This window comes from Pristiophorus japonicus, chromosome 16, assembly GCF_044704955.1.
Source record: "Pristiophorus japonicus isolate sPriJap1 chromosome 16, sPriJap1.hap1, whole genome shotgun sequence".
Lineage (NCBI taxonomy): Eukaryota > Metazoa > Chordata > Chondrichthyes > Pristiophoridae > Pristiophorus > Pristiophorus japonicus.
In genome coordinates this window covers 73,019,143-73,044,498 of record NC_091992.1, presented here as the reverse complement: position 1 = coordinate 73,044,498, position 25,356 = coordinate 73,019,143, and positions in this window count along the sequence as shown.

Below are 25,356 nucleotides of genomic sequence, written 5' to 3'. Positions count from 1 at the left end.
ACTGTGTTCAGTTTTGGTCTCCTAATCTGAGGAAGGACGTTCTTGCTATTGATGGAGTACAGCGAAGGTTCACCAGACTGATTCCAGGGATGGCTGGACTGTCATATGAGGAGAGACTGGATCAACTGGGCCTTTATTCACTGGAGTTTAGAAGGATGAGAGGGGATCTCATAGAAACATAAAAAATTCTGACTGGACTAGACAGGCTAGGTGCGGGAAGAATGTTCCCGATGTTGGGGAAGTCCAGAACCAGGGGACACAATCTTAGGATACGGGGTAGGCCGTTTAGGACTGAGATGAGGAGAAACTTCTTCACTCAGAGAGTTGTTAACCTGTGGAATTCCCTGCCGCAGAGAGTTGTTGATGCCAGTTCATTGGATATATTCAAGAGGGAGTTAGATATGGCCCTTACGGTTAAGGGGATCAAGGGGTATGGAGAGAAAGCAGGAAAGGGGTAATGAAGGAATGATCAGCCATGATCTTATTGAATGGCGGTGCAGGCTTGAAGGGCTGAATGGCCTACTCCTGCACCTATTTTCTATGTTTGTATGTTTCTATGTAGCGGATATTGGTCCTGTAGTGAGAAACGATTAATAGTTACTTTATAATTGCCGCAAATTCTGACCGTGCCATCACTTTTGAGTAATGGAACAATCGGGCTGGCCCACTCATTGAATTTCACTGGGGAGATGATGCCCTTGCGTTGCAGCCTGTCCAGCTCGATTTCCACTCTCTCCCTCATCATGTGGTGAATGGGTCGTGGCTCTGGGACCGTGGATCTGCACCTTTGCCCCAGAAAAGTTTCCAATGCCTGGCTCAAAAAGGGAAGGAAATTTGTTAAGAACCTGGCATTAGAACGATGAGGCCTCATCGACATGTGATAGCGCTCGGATGTCATCCCAGTTTCAGCAGATTTTGCCCAGCCAGCTCCTTCCAAGTGTGGGACCATTGCCCGGGACAATCCAGAGTGGCAGTTCGTGCACTGTGCCCTCATTGGTGTCCTAGACCATGGCGCTGCCCAGGACAGTGATAAGCTCTTTGGTGCATTCTCAGTTTCATGTGGATGGGGCTCAGGGCTGGTCTGACTGCCTTGTTGCACCACAGTCTCTCAAACATCTTTTTACTCATGATGGATTGGCTAGCGCCAGTGTCCAGTTCCATGACTACGGGTAAGTCATTCAATTTTACGTTTAGCATTATAGGTGGACATTTCGTCAAAAATGTGTGCACCCTGTGTACTTCAGCATCTGCCTCCTCTCTCTGAGGCTCGAAATTGCTTTGATCCACCATGGACTGGTCTTCCTCTGCCACGTGGTGGTTAGCAGGTTTTGCAGAGCTTGCAGCTCATTTGCAAGCTCGTTGGAGGTGCCCCATTGTTCCACAGCTCTTGCAAACATACCCTTTGAAGCAGCATGAATAGGTTGAATGGAAGCCTCCACAACTCCAACAAGGTGTGAATTGCCTTGCATTCATCCTTTGTTGGGGACTCTGAGTCATCTGGGTCACCTGAGGCCTGCTGGCAGTTGCAGACTCGTGGGTTCTGCCCTGTACATTTCTGCTCGCAAACACAGTTCCAGTTAATTTATGAAATTGCTAGCACTTGTGTGCTGAGAGATTTGTTTGGTGTTATCACTGGTGGACATAAACGCCTGTGCGATCGCAATGGCCTTACTGAGGGTCGGTGTCTCTACAGTCAAAAGTTTTCGTAGGATGGTCTCGTGGCCAAAGCCCAGTACAAAAAAGTCTCTGAGCATTTGCTCCAGGTAACCATCAAACTTACATTGTCCTGCAAGTCGCCTTAGCTCGGCGACGTAGCTCACCACTTCCTGACCTTCAGATCGCTGGCACGTGTAGAACCGATATCTCGCCATCAGCACGCTCTCCCTCGGGTTAAGATACTCCAGAACCAGTGTACACAGCTCCTCATACGACTTATCTGTGGGTTTCACCGGAGCCAGAAGATTCTTCATGAGGCTGTAGGTGTGCCCCGCAGACTGTGAGGAGAACCACTCTCCTTTTTGCAGCGCTTCCTTCTCCGTCCAGCTCGTTGGCTACAAAGTACTGGTCTAGCCATTCGACATAGGCTTCCCAGTCCTCATCCTCCAAGAACTTCTCCAGGATGCCCAAAGTTTGCTGCATCTTTGCGTTGGATTTGTATTCTCGTCGCCAGTTATTGTGTTCCTAACACAGATGAGGCTGCACACAGGGAGGTTAAAGTAACAGCGACCTCAGTCTTTAATAAGACACTCCAGAATGAGGAACAGGCCTTAGGGGCCGGCTTATATACAGTGCTCCCAAGGGATGCTGGAATCCCTTGGGTCTTCAGGGGATGAGCTCCCTGCTTTACAGATACACAACAATAAGGATATCCTTCAGTTCCTCCTTCTCACTAGACCCTCAGTCCCCTAGTACTTCCGGAAGGTTATTTGCGTCTTTCTTCGTGAAGACAGAACCAAAGTATTTGTTCAATTGGTCTGCCATTTATTTGTTCCCCATTATAAATTCACCTGAATCCAACTGCAAGGGACCTACGTTTATCTTCACTAATCTTTTTCTCTTCACATATCGATAGAAGCTTTTGCAGTCAGTTTTTATGTTCTCGGCAAGCTTCCTCTCGTACTCTATTTCCCCCCTCTTAATTAAACCTTTTGTCCTCCTCTGCTGAATTCTAAATTTCTCCCAGTCCTCAGGTTTGCTGCTTTTTCTGGCCAATTTATATGCCTCTTACTTGGATTTAACACTATGATTAATTTCCCTTGTTAGCCACAGTTGAGCCACCTTCCCCGTTTTATTTTGATTCCAGACAGGGATGTATAATTGTTGAAGTTCATTCATGTGATCCTTAAATGTTTGCCATTGCCTATCCACCGTCAACCCTTTAAGTATAATTTGCCAGTCAATTCTAGCCAATTCATGCCTCATACCATCGAAGTTACCTTTCCTTAAGTACAGGACCCTAGTTTCTGAATTAACTTTGTCACTCTCCATCTTAATAAAGAATTCTACCATATTATGGTCATTCTTCCCCAAGGGGCCTCGCACAACAAGATTGCTAATTAGTCCTTTCTCATTATACATCACCCAGTCTCGGATGGCCAGCTCTCTAGTTGGTTCCTCGACATATTGGTCTAAAAAACCATCCCTAATACACTCCAGGAAATTCTCCTCCACCGCATTGCTACCAGTTTGGTTAGTCCAATCAATGTGTAGATTAAAGTCACCCATGATAACTGCTGTACCTTTATTGCACGCATCCCTTATTTCTTGTTTGATGCTGTCCCCAACCTCACTACTGCCATTTGGCGGTCTGTACACAACTCCCACTAGCGTTTTCTGCCCTCTGTTATTCCGTAGCTCCAGCCATACTGATTCCACATCATCCAAGCTAATGTCCTTCCTTACTATTGCATTAATTTCCTCTTTAACTAGCAATGCCACCCTGCCTCCCTTTCTTTTCTGTCTATCCTTCCTAAATGTTGAATACCTCTTGATGTTGAGTTCCCAACCTTGGTCACCCTGGAGCCATGTCTTCGTGATGCCAATCACATCATACCCGTTAACTGCTATCTGCGCAGTTAATTCGTCCACCTTATTCCAAATACTCCTCGCATTGAGAAACAGAGCCTTCAGGCTTGTCTTTTTAACACTCTTTGGCCCCTTTAGAATTTTGCTGTAATGTGGCCCTTTCTGATTTTTGCCTTGGGTTTCTCTGCCCTCCACTTTTACTTTTCTTCTTTCTATCTTTTGCTTCTGCTCCCATTCTACTTTCCTCTGTCTCCCTGCATTGGTTCCCATCCCCCTGCCATATTAGTTTAACTCCTCCCCAACAGCACTAGCAAACACTCCCCCTAGAACATTGGTTCCAGTCCTGCCCAGGTGCAGACTGTCCGGTTTGTACTGGTTCCACCTCCCCCAGAACCGGTTCCAATGTCCCAGGAATTTGAATCCCTCCCTTCTGCACCACTCCTCAAGCCATGTATTCATCTGAGCTATCCTGTGATTCCTACTCTGACTAGCACATAGCACTGGTAGCAATCCTGAGATTACTACTTTTGAGGTCCTACTTTTTAATTTAGCTCCTAGCTCCCTAAATTCTTCTTGTAGGACCTCATCCCGTTTTTTACCTATGTCGTTGATACCAATATGCACCATGACAACTGGCTGTTCACCCTCCTTTTTCAAAATGTCATGCACCCGCTCCGAGACAATCTTGACCCTTGCACCAGGGAGGCAACATACTATCCTGGAGTCTCGGTTGCGGCTGCAGAAACGTCTATCTATTTCCCTTACAATAGAATCCACTACCACTTTGGCTCTCCCATTCTTTTTCCTGCCCTCCTGTGCAGCAGAGCCACCCACGGTGCCATGAACTTGGCTGCTGCTGCTCTCCCCTGATGAGTCATCCCCCTCAACACGACCCAAAGCGGTGTATCTGTTTTGCAGGGGGATGACCGCAGGGGACCCCTGCTCTACCTTCCTTGCACTGCTCTTCCTGTTGGTCACCCATTCCCTATCTGGGTGTGTACCCTTTACCTGTGGTAAGACCAACTCACTAAACATGCTATTCACGTTATTCTCAGCATCGTGGATGCTCCAGAGTAAATCCACCCGCAGCTCCAGTGCCGCAATGCGGTCTGTCAGGAGCTGCAGGCGGATGCACTTCCCGCACATGTAGTCGTCAGGGACACCGGATGAGTCCCTGACTTCCCACATAGTACAGGAGGAGCATAACACGTGTCCGAGCTGTCCTGCCATGACTTAACCCTTAGATTAACTTAATTTGGCAACAACAATGCTAAAAGGTTACTTACTGATAAAGAAAAAAAGAAAAAACTATTCACCAATCACCAGCCAATCACTTACCCCCTTGGCTGTGATGTCACCGTTCGATTTCTTTCTACTTCCTTTTTGCCTTCTCACCCTGCTACAGCTGCACCAGCTGGGCCTTTATAGGCCTCACCAACGCCCCGAACTCCCGCCTCTCCGACTCATTTCCCACCTCTCTGACTTATATGTTTCGATAAGATCACCTCTCATTCTTCTGAACTCCAATGAGTAGAGGCCCAACCTACTCAACCTTTCCTCATAAGTCAACCCCCTCATCTCTGGAGTCAACCTAGTGAACCTTCTCTGAACTGCCTCCAATGCAAGTATATCCTTCCTTAAATACAGAGACCAAAACTGTATTTAAGGTGGAGATAGACAGAATTTTGAAAGATAAGGGAGTAAAGGGTTATGGGGAGCAGGCGGGGAAGTGGAGCTGAGTCCATGATCTTATTGAATGGTGGAGCAGGCTCGAGGGGCCAAATGGCCGACTCTTATGTTCTTATGTTTAATAATCAAACACTTTTTTCCCAATGAATCACTCATTGGCTGAGGGTGAAATTTTGCAAGAGAAAAAGAGATCTCTACGCGGTTTTTGTAAAGTGATCGTGCAAACAATAAATGAAACATATTCCGGAATATGCTCAGGATCGAGCACATTCAGGGATCACTGTGGTTAATGGACTGTAGTCTAATCCAAGCTTTCATCTTGCCTACACACCTTGTGTGAAGGGCCAGTCAATGTTAACACCTTCCGTGTGTGTGAATAGTAAGTTTCAGCACGAGCTGCTTATAGTCAAGTTTCATAAGGAGCAATTGGGGTAAATATTTTTGCTTGCACAAAATGTACAGCACAGAAACAGGCCATTCGGCCCAACTGTTCTATGCTGGGGTTTATAAGAACAAAAGAAATAGGAGCAGGATTAGGCCATTCGGCCCCTTGAGCCTGCTCCGCCATTTAATATGATCATGGCTGATCTTCTCGATTTGCCAGTTTTACAGTTTTAATTATGATATAATAATATCAATGGCTCAAATAGGTTTTGGCTAAATTTGGTATCATTTCCGTTAGCATGTTAATAGGTGTTGTTAGTGTGGAAAGAGATGAAGTGTCCTCTATGCAATAAATGCCAGAAAACATTTCAATGGTAGCTGTTGTTAAGACAGTTCATTGATGTGTGCGGCCCACAACAGCTCCCCAACACCTGTTACATGGCCGTCCAGCTCACAGACTTGTCCAGTCATGCTTTAGGCTCCATTAACTGATGTCCCTCCCTCTCCTCCTTTAGCACGCCTCTTAAAACCGACCTCTTTGACCAATTTTTTGGTCACCTGTCCTAATATCTCCTTGTGTGGCTCGGTGTCAAATTTTATTTGATGACACTCCTGCGAAGTGCCTTGGGGACCGTTTACTACGCTAAAAGCGCTATATAACCGCAAGTTGTCATTATTGCACTAACAATACCATCGTTTGGAATGATTTCCAGGAATGCCTCCAGCCCTGGGAAGACATTAGATGGCATCTTTGCAAAATAAATGTAGACAATAACATTTGGAAAAAATCCAACCCTTGCTGTTCCTGCCCTGGGAGTGTTTGATGGGATGTTTGAGAGGGAACCCCTGATGCCCACTCCTATTATTGCTTCGATGGCCCATCTCTGATGCTACCCCTGATTATCACTGTTGACACCCCTTCCTGGTACAGGAATAGACTGGTTTGAGAGCAAATTAGGTTTGCCCAGTGTATATGTAGTTTATAAAGTCCCCCACGATTACTGTATTATCCTTGTTACACACACCTCTAATTTCCTGATTGATACTCTGCCCTACATTAGCACTACTGTTTGGGGGTCTATAAACATCTCCCACCAATGATTCCTGCCCCTTGCTGTTTGTTAGCTCCACCCAAACTGATTCTATGTCCTGATTTTTCAAGCTAAGAGCTTTTCTCTCTCCCGTCTTTATCCCATCCTTTATTATCAGGGCTACCCCTCCTTTTCCATTTCGCCTATCTCTTCTAAAGATTAACTATTCTGGGATATTCAGTTCCCAACTTTGGTCATTTTGCAACCACGTCTCTGTAATGGCTAATCGATCAAACCTATTAATTTCTATCGGCTCTATTAATTCATCGATTTTGTTGCGAATGCTTCGCACATTCTGATATAGTGCCTTTGGCTTTGACTTTTTTCTATTTTCCCTGACGACTCCTTAGTCAGTGATGCCCTATGACCTTTGTTACTCTCTCTGTCCCTTCCTGACCCAGGCTGCTTATTTTTACCCAAAACTCTGCTCTGTCTAGAGCCTTGACATTTCTCTCACTGCTTTTAAATTTAATCTTTCCTGAATCCTTCTAGAATTTAGAAGAATGAGAGGTGATCTCATTGAAACATACAAGATTCTTACAGGGCTTGACAGGGTAGATGCAGGGAGAATGTTTCCCCGGGCTGGGGAGTCAAGAGCCAGGGGTCACTGTCTCAGGATAAGGGGTCGCCATTTGGGACTGAGATGAGGAGAAATTTCTTCACTCAGAGGGTGGTGAATCTTTGGAATTCTCTGACCCCGAGGGCTGTGGAGGCTCAGTCTTTGAGTATATTCAAGACAGAAATCGATAGATTTTTGAAGGGAATCAAGGGATATGGGGATAGTGCAGGCAAATGGAGTTGAAGTCAATGATCAGCCATGATATATTGAATGGTGCAGCAGGTTCGAGGGGCCGAATGGCCGACTCCTGCTCCTAATTCTTATGTACCTATGTACAACCTGTGCTCCTGCCCAGTGGGACTCACACCAGGGGCAAAGCCTGGTCAAGTGACCATGTAACCCCTCGAAAGGGAGGGGCTTGGGCTGCTTTGCGACATCGATCCTGGCTGCGCTGTAATTGGCCCCTGGCTCCTCTGTTATGTCACCTGGAGACAGGTTTGTGCCCCTGGTTACAGCATCAGGGGTCACTGTGGGCGGAGCTGGAGTTAGCAGCTGACACAGTGAGTGACTTTAGTCCCTATACATAGGGGCAAGGACAGAGAGGAACTATTTCATATTACAGTAAGTAATTTAACCAAAGGTCATTCATTACAATTATATTCAAATTAAATGTAATCAAAAATAGTCCTACTGTATTCCAGTTACAGATTCCAGAGTTAATATTAAGCATTTTTATATTAAAAGACTCTTGGAGTGAGCAATATCTCAGGAAGGTTGAGTGAGAGGTCGAATCATCACCGCACTAACTGGGACTAGAGAAAGGTCGCTGGGGTCACAGAGCAGATGTGGTGGGGCCAAGACCCCCAGTGTCAGAGACGGGATCAAACAAGAAGCTTCAGCAATGAGTGTAAAGGTGAGGAACATTACTGAGATTCCCGTCAGTCCAGCATTTCCCGAGGTGAGAGTCTAACCAGCGACTGCGAGCTTTTGCATCAGATCCCATAAGGCTCGGCCTGTGATGCGACAAGTTGAATGCAGCTTAACCCGTGTGTAAAGTTAACAAGTACCTCACCTGAGAGTGCATGAATATTCCCTGTAGAGGGATTTTATTCTGCATTCACCCCACGCTGTACCTCAGCTTCATTGGCTGGTGTCAGAGGAGCTGTACGTTTCATTTAACGCAGGCTGCATCGGAGTTGGCTTTTTACACAAAGCAATTTACTCTGTATCTAACCCCCTGTACCTGCCTTGGGAGTGTTTGATGGGACAGTGTAGAGGGAGCTTTACTCTGCATCTAACCCGTGCTGTACCTGCCCTGGGAGTGTTTGATGGGACAGTGTAGAGGGAGCTTTACAAAGTATCTTAACCCGTGCTGTACCTGCCCTGGGAGTGTTTGATGGGGACAGTGTAGAGGGAACTTTACTCTGTATCTAACCCGTGCTGTACCTGCCCTGGGAGTGTTTGATGGGACAGTGTAGAGGGAGCTTTACTCTGCATCTAACCCGTGCTGTACCTGCCCTGGGAGTATTTGATGGGACAGTGTAGAGGGAGCTTTACAAAGTATCTTAACCCGTGCTGTACCTGCCCTGGGAGTGTTTGATGGGGACAGTGTAGAGGGAGCTTTACTCTGTATCTAACCCGTGCTGTACCTGCCCTGGGAGTGTTTGATGGTGACAGTGTAGAGGGAGCTTTACTCTGTATCTAACCTGTGCTGTACCTGCCCTGGGAGTGTTTGATGGGGACAGTGTAGAGGGAGCTTTACTCTGAATCTAACCCGTGCTGTACTTGCCCTGGGAGTGTTTGATGGGGCAGTGTAGAGGGAGCTTTACTCTGTACCTAACCCGTGCTGTACCTGCCCTGGGAGTGTTTGATGGGGACAGTGTAGAGGGAGCTTTACTCTGAATCTAACCCGTGCTGTACTTGCCCTGGGAGTGTTTGATGGGGCAGTGTAGAGGGAGCTTTACTCTCTATCTAACCCGTGCTGTACCTGCCCTGAGAGTGTTTGATGGGACAGTGTAGAGGTTGCTTTACTCTGTATCTAAACTGTGCTGTACCTGCCCTGGGAGTGTTTGATGGGTCAGTATAGAGGGAGCTTTACTCTATATCTAACCCGTGCTGTACCTGCCCTGGGAGTGTATGATGGGACAGTGTAGAGGGAGCTTTACTCTGTATCTAACCCGTGCTGTACCTGCCCTGGGAGTGTTTGATGGGACAGTGTAGAGGGAGCTTTACAATGTATCTAACCCATGCTGTACCTGCCCTGGGAGTGTTTGATGGGACAGTGTAGAGGGAGCTTTACTCTGTATCTCCTGGGGCATTGGAACCTAGTCTGGGGGAGGTGGGACCAGTACAAACCGGACGGTCTGCACCTTGGCAGGACCGGAACCAATCTCCTAGGGGGAGTGTTTGCTAGTCCTGTTGGGGAGGAGTTAAACTAATATGGCAGGGGGTTGGGAACCAATGCAGGGAGACAGAGGGAAACAAAATGTAGACAGAAGCAAAAGACAGAAAGGACAAGAGTAAAAGTGGAGGGCAGAGAAACCCAAGGCAAAGAACAAAAAGGGCCAATTTACAGCAAAATTCTAAAGCTTCAAAGTGTTTTAAAAAGGCAAGCCTGAAGGCTCTGTTCCTCAATGCGAGGAGTATTCGGAATAAGGTGGACGAATTAACTGAGCAGATAGCAGTTAACGGATACGATGTGGTTGGCATCACGGAGACATGGCTCCAGGGTGACCAAGGCTGGGAACGCAACAACCAAGGGTATTCAACATTTAGGAAGGATAGACAGAAAGAAAAAGGAGGCAGGTGGCGTTGCTGGTTAAAGAGGAAATTAATGCAATTGTAAAGAAAGACATTAGCTTGGATGATGTGGAATCGGTATGGGTGGAGCTACGCAATGCCTAAGGACAGAAAACGTTAGTGGGAGTTGTGTACAGACCTCCAAACAGTAGTAGTGATGTTGGGGAGGGCATCAAACAGGAAATTAGGCGTGCATGCAATAAAGGTGCAGCAGTTATCATGGGTGACTTTAATATGCGTATAGATTGGGCTAACCAAACTGGAAGCAATACAGTGGAGGAGGATTTCCTGGAGTGCATAAGGGATGGTTTTCTAGACCAATATGTCGAGGAACCAACTAGGGGGGAAGCCATCTTAGACTGGGTGTTGTGTAATGAGAGAGGATTAATTAGCAATCTCATTGTGCGAGGCCCCTTGGGGAAGAGTGACCATAATATGGTGGAATTCTGCATTAGGGTGGAGAATGAAACAGTTAATTCAGAGACCATGGTCCAGAACTTAAAGAAGGGTAACTTTGAAGGTATGAGGCGTGAATTGGCTAGGATAGTTTGGCGAATGATACTTAAGGGGTTGACTGTGGATGGGCAATGGCAGACATTTAGAGACCGCATGGATGAACTACAACAATTGTATATCCCTGTCTGGCGTAAAAATAAAAAAGGGAAGGTGGCTCAACCGTGGCTATCAAAGGAAATCAGGGATAGTATTAAAGCCAAGGAAGTGGCATACAAATTGGCCAGAAATAGCAGCGAATCCGGGGACTGGGAGAAATTTAGAACTCAGCAGAGGAGGACAAAGGGTTTGTTTAGGGCAGGGAAAATAGAGTACGAGAGGAAGCTTGCAGGGAACATTAAAATGGACTGCAAAAGCTTCTATAGATATGTAAAGAGAAAAAGGTTAGTAAAGACGTGATTTGGAAAAAGATGATTTGCAGCGCATTTGGAAAGCAGTGATAGGATTGGTCCAAGTCAACATGGAGTTATGAAAGGGAAATCATGCTTGACAAATCTTCTAGAATTTTTTGAGGATGTAACTAGTAGAGTGGACAAGGGAGAACCAGTGGATGTGGTGTATTTGGACTTTCAAAAGGCTTTTGACAAGGTCCCACACAAGAGATTAGTGTGCAAAATTAAAGCACATGGTATTGGGAGTAATGTACTGATGTGGATTGAGAACTTATTGGCAGACAGGAAGCAGAGAGTCGGGATAAACGGGTCCTTTTCAGAATGGCAGGCAGTGACTAGTGGAGTGCCGCAGGGCACAGTGCTGGGACCCCAGCTATTTACAATATACATTAATGATTTAGATGAAGGAATTGAGTGTAATATCTCCAAGTTTGCAGATGACACTAAACTGGATGGTGGTGTGAGCTGTGAGGAGGACGCTAAGAGGCTGCAGGGTGACTTGGACAGGTTAGATGAGTGGGCAAATGCATAGCAGGTGCAGTATAATGTGGATAAATGTGAGATTATCCACTTTGGGGGCAAAAACACGAAGGCAGAATATGATCTGAATGGCGGCAGATTAGGAAAAGAGGAGATGCTACGAGACCTGGGTGTCATGGTACATCAGTCATTGATCGTTGGCATGCAGGTACAGCAGGCAGTAAGGGCCGATTGGCCTACTCCTACACCTATTTTCTATGTTTCTATGTTCTAAGACAAACGTAGGTCCCCTGCAGTCAGAATCAGGGGAAGTCATAATGGGGAACAAAGAAATGGCAGACCAATTGAACAAATACTTTGGTTCGGTATTCACTAAGGAGGACACAAACAACCTTCCAGATATAAAAGGGGTCAGAGGGTCTAGTAAGAAGGAGGAACTGAGGGAAATCCCTATTAGTCTGGAAATTGTGTTGGGGAAATTGATGGGATTGAAGGCCGATAAATCCCCAGGGCCTGATGGTCTGCGTCCCAGACTACTTAAGGAGGTGGCCTTGGAAATAGCGGATGCATTGACAGTCATTTTCCAACATTCCATAGACTCTGGATCAGTTCCTATGGAGTGGAGGGTAGCCAATGTAACCCCACTTTTTAAAAAAGGAGGGAGAGAGAAAACGGAATTGTAGACCGGTCAGCCTGACATCGGTAGTGGGTAAAATGATGGAATCAATTATTAAGGATGTCATAGCAGCGCATTTGGAAAGAAGTGACATGATAGGTCCAAGTCAGCATGGATTTGTGAAAGGGAAATCATGCTTGTCAAATCTTCTGGAATTTTTTGAGGATGTTTCCAGTAGATTGGACAAGGGGGAACCAGTTGATGTGGTGTATTTGGACTTTCAGAAGGCTTTCGACAAGGTCCCACACAAGAGATTAATGTGCAAAGTTAAAGCACATGGGATTGGGGGTAGTGTGCTGACGTGGATTGAGAACTGGTTGGCAGACAGGAAGCAAAGAGTAGGAGTAAATGGGTACTTTTCAGAATGGCGGGCAGTGACTAGTGGGGTACCGCAAGGTTCTGTGCTGGGGCCCCAGCTGTTTACATTGTACACTAATGATTTAGACGAGGGGATTAAATGTAGTATCTCCAAATTTGCGGATGACACTAAGTTGGGTGGCAGTGTGAGCTGCGAGGAGGATGCTATGAGGCTGCAGAGTGACTTGGATAGGTTTGGTGAGTGGGCAAATGCATGGCAGATGAAGTATAATGTGGATAAATGTGAGGTTATCCACTTTGGTGGTAAAAACAGAGAGACAGACTATTATCTGAATGATGACAGATTAGGAAAAGGGGAGGTGCAACGGGACCTGGGTGTCACAGTACATCAGTCATTGAAGGTTGGCATGCAGGTACAGCAGGCGGTTAAGAAAGCAAATGGCATGTTGGCCTTCATAGCAAGGGGATTTGAGTACAGGGGCAGGGAGATGTTACTACAATTGTACAGGGCCTTGGTGAGGCCACACCTGGAGTATTGTGTACAGTTTTGGTCTCCTAACTTGAGGAAGGGCATTCTTGCTATTGAGGGAGTGCAGCGAAGGTTCACCAGACTGATTCCCGGGATGGTGGGATTGACAAATCAAGAAAGACTGGATCAACTGGACTTGTATTCACTGGAGTTCAGAAGAATAAGAGGACATCTCATAGAAACGTTTAAAATTCTGATGGGTTTAGACAGGTTAGATGCAGGAAGAATGTTCCCAATGTTGGGGAAGTCCAGAACCAGGGGTCACAGTCTAAGGATAAGGGGTAAGCCATTTAGGACCGAGATGAGGAGAAACTTCTTCACCCAGAGAGTGGTGAACCTGTGGAATTCTCTACCACAGAAAGTTGTTGAGGCTAATTCACTAAATATATTCAAAAAGGAGTTAGATGTAGTCCTTACTATTCGGGGGATCAAGGGGTATGGCGAGAAAGCAGGAATGGGGTATTGAAGCTGCATGTTCAGCCATGAACTCATTGAATGGCGGTGCAGGCTGGAAGGGCCGAATGGCCTACTCCTGCACCTATTTTCTATGTTTCTATGTTTCTCTCTAACCCCGTGCTGTACCTATCCTGGGAGTGTTTGATGGGACAGTGCAGAGGGAGCTTTACTCTGTACCTAACCCGTGCTGTACCTGCCCTGGGAGTGTTTGATGGGACAGTGTTGAGGGAGCTTTACTCTGTACCTAACCCATGCAGTACCTGCCCTGCGAGTGTTTGATGGGACAGTGTAGAGGGAGATTTACACTGTATCTAACCCGTGCTGTACCTGCCCTGGGAGTGTCTGATGGAACAGTGTAGAGGGAGCTTTACTCTGTATCTAACCCGTACAGTCCCTGCCCTGCGAGTGTTTGATGGGGACAATGTTGAGGGAGCGTTACAAACTATCTTAACCCATGCTGTACGTGCCCTGGGAGTGTTTGATGGGACAGTGTAGAGGGAGCTTTACTCTGTATCTAACCCCGTGCTGTACCTGCCCTGGGAGTGTTTGATGGGGACAATGCAGGGGTCCCCTGCGACGAGGAGGTGCGTGGAGAGGCAGTCGGGACTTCGGTGAGAGGCCTATAAAAGGCACAGCAGGGAATCCGGGGCCCAACGTCGAGGAGGGGCGTGGAGAGGCGGGGCTTGTGCCGCTACAGGGAGAAGGCAAAAAAGAAGTACAAAGAAATAGAAAGGTGACGTCACAGCCAAGGGGGTAAGTGATTGGCTGGTGATTGGTCAGTAGTTTTTCTTTTTCTTTATCAGTAAGTAACCTTTAGCATTGTTGTTGCCAATGTTCGTGTATCCAAGGGTTAAGTCAAGGCAGGAGAGCTCGGTCACGTGATATGCTCCTCCTGTACCATGTGGGAACTCAGGGACACTTCCGATGTCCCTGACGACTACATGTGCGGGAAGTGTATCCGCCTCCAGCACCTGACGGTCCGCGTTGCAGAATTGGAGCTGAGGGTGGATTCACTCTGGAGCCACGATGCTGAGAATGACGTGAGTAGCACGTGTAGCGAGTTGGTCTTACCGCAGGTGAAATGTCCACAGCCAGATCGGGAATGGAAGGCCAGCAGGAAGAACAGTGCAAGGAAGATAGTGCAGGGGTCCCCTGCGGTCATCCCCCTGCAAAACAGATAACACCGCTTTGGGTACTGTTGAGGGGGATGACTCATCAGGGGAGGGCAGCAGCAGCCAAATTCATGGCACTGTGGCTGGCTCTGCTGCACAGGAGGGCAGGAAAAAGAGTGGGAGAGCGATCGTGATGGGGATTCAATTGTAAGAGGAATAGATAGGCGTTTCTGCGGCCGCAACCGAGACTCCAGGATGTTATGTTGCCTCCCTGGTGCAAGGGTCAAGGATGTCTCGGAGCAGGTGCAGGACATTCTGAAAAGGGAGGGTGAACAGCCAGTTGTCATGGTGCACATTGGTACCAACGATATAGGTAAAAAAAGGGATGAGGTCCTACGAGAAGAATTTAAGGAGCTAGGAGCTGAATTAAAAAGTAGGACCTCAAAAGTAGTAATCTCGGGATTGCTACCAGTGCCACATGCTAGTCAGAGTAGGAATTGCAGGATAGCTCAGATGAATACGTGGCTTGAGCAGTGGTGCAGCAGGGAGGGATTCAAATTCCTGGGGCATTGGAACCGCTTCTGGGGGAGGTGGGACCAGTACAAACCGGACGGTCTGCACCAAGGCAGGACCGGAACCAATGTCCTAGGGGGAGTGTTTGCTAGTGCTGTTGGGGAGGAGTTAAACTAATATGGCAGGGGGATGGGAACCAATGCAGGGAGACAGAGGGAAACAAAATGGAGACAGAAGGAAAAGACAGAAAGGAGATGAGTTAAAGTGGAGGGCAGAGAAACCCAAGGCAAAAAACAAAAAGGGCCACTGTATAGCAAAATTCTAAAGGGTCAAAGTGTAATAAAAGGCAAGTACAAAAGCTTGGTGCCTCAATGCGAGGAGTATTCGGAACACAGGAGAGGGCTCTGAGCTAGTTAGAGTGGGTGAGAGCGCAGATGAACAGGACCCCAAGAAAATATGCAAAAGGCAGGAGGCAACAGAGCAGAGTAGCACTGGGGTAAGTATAAAGCACAAGGTGACAGGAAGGGACAATATGTATGAATATAAAGGGGCTGCAGGAGGGGTCAAAACTAAAAATCATGGTTTAAAAACTTGAATTAAAACACTCTACCTAAATGCACGCAGCATTCGAAATAAAGTAAATGAGTTGACGGCACAAATCATTACAAATGGGTATGATTTGGTGGCCATTGCAGAAACGTGGTTGCAGGGTGGCCAAGACTGGGAATTAAACATACACGGGTATCTGACAATTTGGAAAGATAGACAAGAAGGGAAAGGAGGTGGGGTAGCTCTGTTAATAAAGGACGATATCAGGGCAGTTGTGAGAGACAATATTGGCTCTAATGAACAAAATGTTGAATCATTGTGGGTGGAGATTAGAAATAGTTGTAAAGTCCTGTCCCCTCAGTACAGATTCACACGAGGCATGTCGTGAAGTCAAGGTCACTCTGGACCTGCACCTTTATTTCACAGCTCTGGAATGCGGCACTTGCCTGAAACCTGTCCTTTTATACCTGTCTCTTGCAAGTGCACCCCTGGTGGTAAGGTATGCTGGTGGTTACAGGTCATATCTTATTACAGTCCTGTACAGCATGTTAGGATACAGTTATATATAATAATGTAATATACATGACATCACCCTCCCCCAAGATCTTATTGTCTTTATAGGTTCAGTCTCTCAGGTGGTCTACGCTCTCGCATGGAGCATCTGAGTTGTGGTTCAGTTGTTTGCCTTGGTGTCTGTTTTTCTTTGGGTGTGGTTGCTGGTATCTTGCCTGGGCTGTCTGTTTCGATTGGTGTGATTGTTGTTGACTCGCCTGGGCTGTCTGTTGGGATTGCCCTTTCCTCAGGTTGTTCCCTCTGTCTGTCCACCAGGTCTGGTGCGAGTTCCACATTGTAGTCTGCCTCTGGTTCCGCAGTGTTGTTGGTAAATCTGCTTTTGACTTGGTCTACATGCCTCCGGAAGGTTTTGCCATTGTCCATTTGTACTACCAGTAGTCTGTTTCCTTCCTTGCCCATTACTGTCCCTGCAAGCCATTTGGGACCCCTGCCATAGTTTAGGACAAACACTTTGTCTCCTATCTCATTCCATCTCCCCCTCGAATTTCTGTCATGGTACTCAGTCAGCTTACGGCGTTTTGCCTCAATGATTTCGTGCATGTCTGGTAGGATTAATGAGAGCCTTGTTTTTAAAGTCCTTTTCATCAACAGTTGCGCAGGGGGATGCCAGTCAGTGAGTGCAGACGAGATCTGTATGCCAGCAGCAGTCGCGACAGGCGACCCTGCAGCGTGGGACTTTGGATTTTAAGCATGCCTTGTTTAATGATTTGCACTGCTCTCTCTACCTGGCCGTTGGAGGCCAGCTTTAACGGTGCCGTTTTGACGTGATTTATGCCGTGGTCAATTATGAAGTCTTGGAATTCTGCGCTAGTGAAGCACGGACCACTGTCACTGACCAATATGTCAGGGATTCTGTGCGTTGCAAACATGGTTGCGAGGCTCTCCACAGTGGTGGAGGTTGTGCTCGAGTTTAAAATGGTGCATTCGATCCACTTTGAAAATGCATCTACAACTACGAGGAACATTTTGCCCATGAATGGGCCCGCATAGTCTACGTGCACTCGCGACCACGGTTTGGTAGGCCAGGGCCAGGGGCTCAGTGGAGCCTCCCTGGGGGCATTGCTGAGTTGGGCACAAATGGTGCACCTTCAGACGCAGAGCTCCAAGTCCGCGTCAATACCAGGCCACCAGACGTGGGATCTGGCTATGGCCTTCATGAGAACGATCCCCGGGTGCTCGCGGTGGAGCTCCCGGACAAATGCCTCTCTGCCTCGCAGAGGCATGACTAATCGGCTGCTTGTAGTGATAGCTCATGCATGCGCCTGTGAAAGGGTTTTAATTCCTCGGGGCAGGCATCGCGAACCTCTGCCCAGTCACCGGTTAGGACACATCTTTTTACTAAGGATAAAGTGGGGTCGCTGGCCGTCCAGGCTCTGATTTGGCGAGCCGTCATGGGCGAACCTGTGGACTCAAAGGCATTGATTGCCATGACTATCTCACAGTCCTGTTCGTCAGACCCTTCCGTGGTCGCCAGGGGTAGCCTGCTGAGCGCGTCGGCACAGTTGTCTATGCCTGGTCTGTGCCTTATGGTATAGTCGTAGGATGCCAGCATGAGTGCCCACCGTTGAATTCGCGCCGAGGCGTTGGCGTTTATTGCCTTGCTCTCGGATAGGAGGGACGTGAGGGGCTTGTGGTTGGTTTCTAACGCGAACTTGGCCCCGAAAAGGTATTGGTGCATCTTTTTGACACCGTACACACACGTGAGCGCCTCCTTCTCTACCATTCCGTACCCGTGCTCCGCCCGCGAAAGTGACCTGGAGGCATAAGCTATGGGTTGTAATTTGCCCGCACTATTGACATGTTGCAAAACGCACCCGACCCCAAACGCTGACGCGTCGCATATGAGAACTAGCTTTTTACCTGTGTCAAAGAAAGTCAAAACACTGTTGGAACACAGAAGGTTGCGTGCCTTATTGAAGGCGCATTCCTGGGCTTCCTCCCAAAACCAATCGCACCCCTTCCTGAGTAGCACGTGGAGAGGCTCCAGCAGCGTGCTTAAGTTCTGCATAAAGTTCCCAAAGTAATTGAGTAGACCGAGAAAGGCGCGCAGTTCCGAGACATTCCGGGGCCTGGGTGCCAGGCGAATTGCTTCTGTTTAGGACTCTGTTGAGCGGATTCCATCAGCGGCAATCCTTCTGCCCAAAAATTCAACTTCGGGTGCGAGAAACAGGCACTTGGATTTCTTGACTCGTAGACCTCTCCGATCCAACCGCTTTAGTACTTCCTCCAAATTACGGAGATGGGAGTTGGTGTCCCTGCCCGTGATAAGTATTTCGTCTTGAAATATAACCGTCCCCGGGATGGACTTGAGCAGGTTCTCCATGTTGCGCTGGAATATGGCAGCTGCCGACCTGATGCCGAATGGGCATCTATTGTACATGAAAAGGCCTCGATGTGTGTTGGTGGTGAGTAGCTTGGATTCCTCGGTCAATTCTTGCGTCATATACGCAGATGTGAGGTCTAATTTTGAGAAAAGTTTACCTCCAGCCAATGTGGCAAGTAAGTCCTCCGCTCTGGCCAGCGGGTACTGGTCCTGTAGGGAGACTCTGTTTACGGTAGATTTGTAGTCCCCACAGATTTGTACGGATCCATCAGGCTTCATGACTGGGACGATGGGTCTTGCCCAATTGCTAAATTCCACAGGTGATATAATGCCTTCCCGCAGAAGCCTGTCTAGTTCAATCTTTTCCCTCATCACATAGGGTACAGCTCTGGCCTTGTGATGGACCGGTCTAGCATCCTGTGTGATGTAGATTTTGACTTTGGCCCCTTTGAAAGTGCCCACATCTGGCTGAAAGAGATGTTCAAATCGCTTTATAACTGTTGAGCAGGAGGTCCGTTCCTCTAATGACATGGCATGGACATCATCCCATTTCCAGTTTAGTTTTGCCAGCCAGCTTCTCCCCAGCAGTGCTGGGGTGTCTCCGGGGACAATCCACAGGGGAAGTCGGTTCACTGTCCCTTTGTGTATGACAGAGAGCATGGCGCTGCCGAGGACTGGTACATTTTTTTGGTATAGGTCCTTAGTGTGGTGTCGACCCTTGTGAGTTTTAGTCTGTCTCTTTTATGCGGCCACAGTTGTTCAAATTGTTGAGTGCCCATGAGAGATTGACTCGCTCCCGTATCCAGCTCCATGTTGACAGATATCCCGTTGAGTAGGACCCTCATCATTATAGGAGGCGTCCTGTTGTAGGAGCAGCGGCCATTGATCGTGTTGACCCGCTGTACACCGGTGTCCCGGGTACTGTCCCCACCATCTTCTGGTCCGCTTTCCGACCCATCTGATTCGTATACCAGCCGAGCTGCCGTTTCTTTGCACATGCGGGCCAAATGCCCTGTAAATTCACAATTTCTGCAAACAGCCTGCTGAAATCGACATCCCCTTGACGAGTGCCCACCCCCACACCTCCAGCACAGACCTGTTCCATTGTTCAAAGAGTTCCCAAAGAATGAGCTGCATCTGGCTGATCTCTCTTGAGCTTCTCTCAGTTTGTAGTTGATTGCTCGCATTGTGGGTTGATGAGGTATGAACGGCCGTTCCTGTGGCCCTTGATGGCTTCTGCCTGCAGTCGAGAGCCTGGTCTCCCGGTTTTGTCTGTGTGTGGGGGTAGCAGCTTGTTTAGTGCTGTGAACTTCTTGTTCCGATATTTCGTTAGTTGTCGTACCTGCATTGTAAATCAACCTCGTTTCTTCTTCTCCTACCAAGAATGTCTGTGCAACCAGCGCTGCTGCCTCTAAGGTCAGGTTCTTGGTCTCTATGAGCTTTTGGAATATGCCTGCGTGGCCTATTCCTTCAATGAAAAAGTCTCTCAGCATTTCTCTCCTCAGTTCATCGGAGAACTCACATAAACTAGCCAACCTCCGAAGTTCCGACACGAAGTCGGGTATGCTCTGGCCCACACAGCGTCTGTAGTTGTAGATCCTGAGTCTGGCCATGTGTAGGCTGCTCGCTGGCTTCAGGTGGTCTCTTACCAGTGTGCTCAATTCTTCAAACGACTTGCTTGCTGGTTTCTCGGGTGCCAGCAGATCCTTCATTAAAGCGTATGTTTTCGAGCCACAGCTGGTCAAGAGATGGGCTCTTCTCTTGTCTGCCTTATCGTCGCCTAACCAGTCTTTGGTTACAAAGCTTTGCTGGAGCCTTTCTATAAATTCCTCCCAATTGTCTTTTCATCCCATCCTCGTCTCCATTCTGTGGATTCTGTCATCGCGTAACTCGTCGCCACTGTAAAGTTCTGTCCCCTCAGTACAGATTCACACGAGGCATGTAGTGAAGTCAAGGTCACTCTGGACCTGCACCTTTATTTCACAGCTCTGGAATGCTGCACTTGCCTGAGACCTGTCCTTATATACCTGTCTCTTGCAAATGCACCCCTGGTGGTAAAGTATGCTGGTGGTTACAGGTCATATCTTATTACAGTCCTGTATAGCATGTTAGGATACAGTTATATGTAATAATGTAAGATACATGACAATAGTAAGGGGAAAAAGTCACTGGTGGGCGTAGTTTATAGGCCCTCAAATAATAACTTCACGGTGGGGCGGACAATAATCAAGGGAATAATGGAGGCGTGTGAAAAAGGAATGGCAGTAATCATGGGGGATTTTAACCTACATATCGATTGGTCAAATCAAATCACACGGGGTAGCCTTGAGGAGGGATTCATAGAATGCATACGGGATTGTTTCTTCGAACAGTATGCTACAGAACCTACAAGGGAGCAAGCTATCTTAGATCTGGTCCTGTGTAATGAGACAGGAATAATAAACGATCTCCTCGTAAAAGATCCTCTCGGAATGAGTGATCACAGTATGGTTGAATTTGTAATACAGATTGAGGAAGTAGTGTCTCAAACGAGCGTACTATGCTTAAACAAAGGGGACTACAGTGGGATGAGGGCAGAGTTGGCTGAAGTAGACTGGGAACACAGACTAAACGGTGGCACAACTGAGGAACAGCGGAGGCCTTTTAAGGAGCCCTTTCATAGTGCTCAACAAAAATATATTCCAGTGAAAAAGAAGGGCGGTAAGAGAAGGGATAACCAGCCGTGGATAACCAAGGAAATAAAGGAGAGTATCAAATTAAAAACCAATGCGTATAAAGTGGCCAAAGTTAGTGGGGAAACTAGAAGATTGGGAAAATTTTAAACGACAGCAAAGAATGACTAAGAAAGCAATAAAGAAAGGAAAGATAGATTACGAAAGTAAACTTGCACAAAACATAAAAACAGATCGTAAAAGCTTTTACCGATATATAAAACGGAAAAGAGTGACTAAAGTAAATGTTGGTCCCTTAGAAGATGAGAAGGGGGATTTAATAATGGGAAATGTGGAAATGGCTGAGACCTTAAACAATTATTTTGCTTCGGTCTTCACAGTGGAAGACACAAAAACCATGCCAAAAATTGCTGGTCACGGGAATGTGGGAAGGGAGGACCTTGAGATAATCACTATCACTAGGGTGGTAGTGCTGGACAGGCTAATGGGACTCAAGGTAGACAAGTCCCCTGGTCCTGATGAAATGCATCCCAGGGTATTAAAAGAGATGGCGGAAGTTATAGCAGATGCATTCGTTATAATCTACCAAAATTCTCTGGACTCTAGGGAGGTACCAGCGGATTGGAAAGCAGCTAATGTAACGCCTCTGTTTAAAAAAGGGGACAGACAAAAGGCAGATAACTATAGGCCGGTTAGTTTAACATCTGTAGTGGGGAAAATGCTTGAAGCTATCATTAAGGAAGAAATAGCAGGACATCTAGATAGGAATAGTGCAATCAAGCAGACGCAACATGGATTCATGAAGGGAAAATCATGTTTAACTAATTTACTGGAATTCTTTGAGGATATAACGAGCATGGTGGATAGAGGTGTACCGATGGATGTGGTGTATTTAGATTTTCAAAAGGCATTCGATAAGGAGCCACACAAAAGGTTACTGCAGAAGATAAAGGTACGCGGAGTCAGAGGAAATGTATTAGCATGGATAGAGAATTGGCTGGCTAACAGAAAGCAGAGAGTCGGGATAAATGGGTCCTATTCGGGTTGGAAATCAGTGGTTAGTGGTGTGCCACAGGGATCGGTGCTGGGACCACAACTGTTTACAATATACATAGATGACCTGGAAGAGGGGACAGAGTGTAGTGTAACAAAATTTGCAGATGACACAAAGATTAGTGGGAATGCGGGTTGTGTAGAGGACATAGAGAGGCTGCAAAGAAATTTAGATAGGTTAAGCGAATGGGCTAAGGTTTGGAAGATGGAATACAATGTCGGAAAATGTGAGGTCATCCACCTTGGAAAAAAAAACAGTAAAAGGGAATATTATTTGAATGGGGAGAAATTACAACATGCTGTGGTGCAGAGGGACCTGGGGGTCCTTGTGCATGAATCCCAAAAAGTTAGTTTGCAGGTGCAGCAGGTAATCAGGAAGGCGAATGGAATGTTGGCCTTCATTGCGAGAGGGATGGAGTACAAAAGCAGGGAGGTCCTGATGCAACTGTACAGGGTATTGGTGAGGCTGCACCTGGAGTAATGTGTGCAGTTTTGGTCACCTTACTTAAGGAAGGATATACTAGCTTTGGAGGGGGTACAGAGACGATTCACTAGGCTGATTCCGAAGATGAGGGGGTTACCTTATGATGATAGATTGAGTAGACTGGGTCTTTACTCGTTGGAGTTCAGAAGGATGAGGGGTGATCTTACAGAAACATTTAAAATAATGAAAGGATAGACAAGATAGAGGCAGAGAGGTTGTTTCCACTGGTCGGGGAGACTAGAACTAGGGGGCACAGCCTCAAAATACAGGGGAGCCAATTTAAAACTGAGTTGAGAAGGAATGTCTTCTCCCAGAGGGTTGTGAATCTGTGGAATTCTCTGCCGAAGGAAGCAGTTGAGGCTAGCTCATTGAATGTATTCAAATCACAGATAGATAGATTTTTAACCAATAAGGGAAATAAGGGTTATGGGGAGATGGCGGGTAAGTGGAGCTGAGTCCACGGCCAGATCAGCCATGATCTTGTTGAATGGCGGAGCAGGCTCGAGGGTCTAGATGGCCTACTCCTGTTCCTAATTCTTATGTTCTTATGTTCTTATGAGCTTTACTCTGTACCTAACCCATGCTGTACCTGCCTTGGGAGTGTTTGCTGGGTCATTGTAGAGGGAGCTTTACTCTTTATCCAACCTGTACTGTACCTGCCCTAGGATTGTTTGATGGGACAGTGCAGAGGAAGCTTTACTGTGTACCTAACGCATGCTGTACCTGCTGTTGTGTGGAAGAATTCCACGAGGCTGAGTACTGTGAGCTAAACTTAGTGTGACCTTAGTCTTCTTTATTACAACTCCAGATTGCCTAAACAACATGGCAGCCAACCTTTTATACTGGCCCTGCACATGTGTGCAGGTGACCATTAGGACTCCAACAGTCGCATGCTCTCGTGGAAAGTATTACATAGTTACATACATAACATCACTCTCCCCCCCCCCCCAGAGTCTTCGGTACAAGTTATTTACAAGTTGAGGCGATCCGGAGCCCTTCGCTCCCTGATTGATGGTCTAAGTTCAAACCCTGGCGTGAGTGAGTTGGTCGGACCATGCTGCACTGCACCACGGCTGGTCTGACCGGACTGTCAGGAATGGTGGGTTCATCCTCGTGATTGACAACGAGGTCGATTTCTGGTTGGGTGTGTGTTGGTGGATCGATGATGTGCTCTTCAAGTCGTTCCTGGTTGTCAATAAATCGCAATTTGGTCTGATCTAAATGCTTTCTGCACGTTTGGCCATTTAACAGTTTGACTATAAACACCCTATTCCCTTTCTTGGCCAAAACAGTGCTAGCAACCCACTTGGGACTATGATCGTAATTCAGGACAAACACAGGGTCGTTGCCATCAATGTCACGTGAAACAGCCGCGTGATCGTGATATCTGTTCTGCCGGTGTTACTGGGTTTCCACGTGATCATTAAGATCCGGGTGGACTAGGGAGAGCCTGGTTTTGAGGGCTCTCTTCATTGACAATTCTGCCGGGGGAAACCCGGTGAGCGAGTGGGGTCGCGCTCGGTAACTGAGCAGAATGTGAGTCAAGCGAGTCTGCAGGGAACCGTTCGTCAGACGTTTCATGCTCTCCTTGATTGTTTGGACTGCCCGACTGGATGGAGATGTCATCTTTGCGTCGGTGAAACGGCTTAATTTCATCTTGCATTTCCACAGGAACGGCCGACCAGCTCCCATTGAGGACACAACTTTTTACAAGTGATAGCAAAGGATCCTGGCGAGTCCAGGTCCTGATCTGGCGAGCTGTGACGGGTGACCCCTCGCTCTCAAGATCATCCATAACCAGAAGCAAGTCTGCGGGCTGCACCATTGGTGGGTAATGGTAGCCAGCTGAGAGCATCGGCACAGTTCTCTGTGCCTGGTCTGTGGCGGATTACATAGTCATAAGTGGACAATGTTTGTGCCTATCTTTGGATGTGGGACGAAGCATTGGTGTTTATACCTTTGCTTTCTGAATGAGCGGCTTGTGGTCAGTTTCAAGCTCAAACCCAAGTCCAAATAGGTATTGGTGCATTTTCTTAACCCCATATACACATGCTAACACCTCTTTCTCGACCATACTATAGGCTCTCTCAGCCTTAGACAGACTTCTAGACGTGTATGCAACCAGTTGGAGGTTGCCCGATACATTGGCTTGCTGTAACACACAGCCGACCCCGTACGATGAGGTGTCACAAGCTAGCACTAAATGTTTACATGGGTCATAGTGTACAAGTAACTTATTTGAACATCGCAGGTTCCTGGCCATCTCAAAGGCTGTGTCTTGAGATTTGCCCCAAACCCAGTCGTCACCCTTACGTAGCAACATGTGCAAAGGCTCTAACAACGTGCTCAACCCAGGTAGAAAGTTACCAAAATAGTTGAGGAGTGCCAGGAACGAACGTAGCTCCGTCACATTCTGTGGTCTGGATGCATTTTTGATGGCCTCTGTCTTTGAGTCCGTGGGTCTGATGCCATCTGACGCAATCTTTCTCCTCAAAATTCGACCTCTGGCGCCAGGAAAACACGCTTGGAGCATTTCAGCCTGAGTCCCAATCTGTCCAGTCGACTTAGAACCCCTTCCAGGTTGTGCAGGTGTTCGGTGATGTCACGACCAGTGATCAGGATGTCGTCTTTGTCATGTATTCAACCAGCATTGTAACCCATGTATA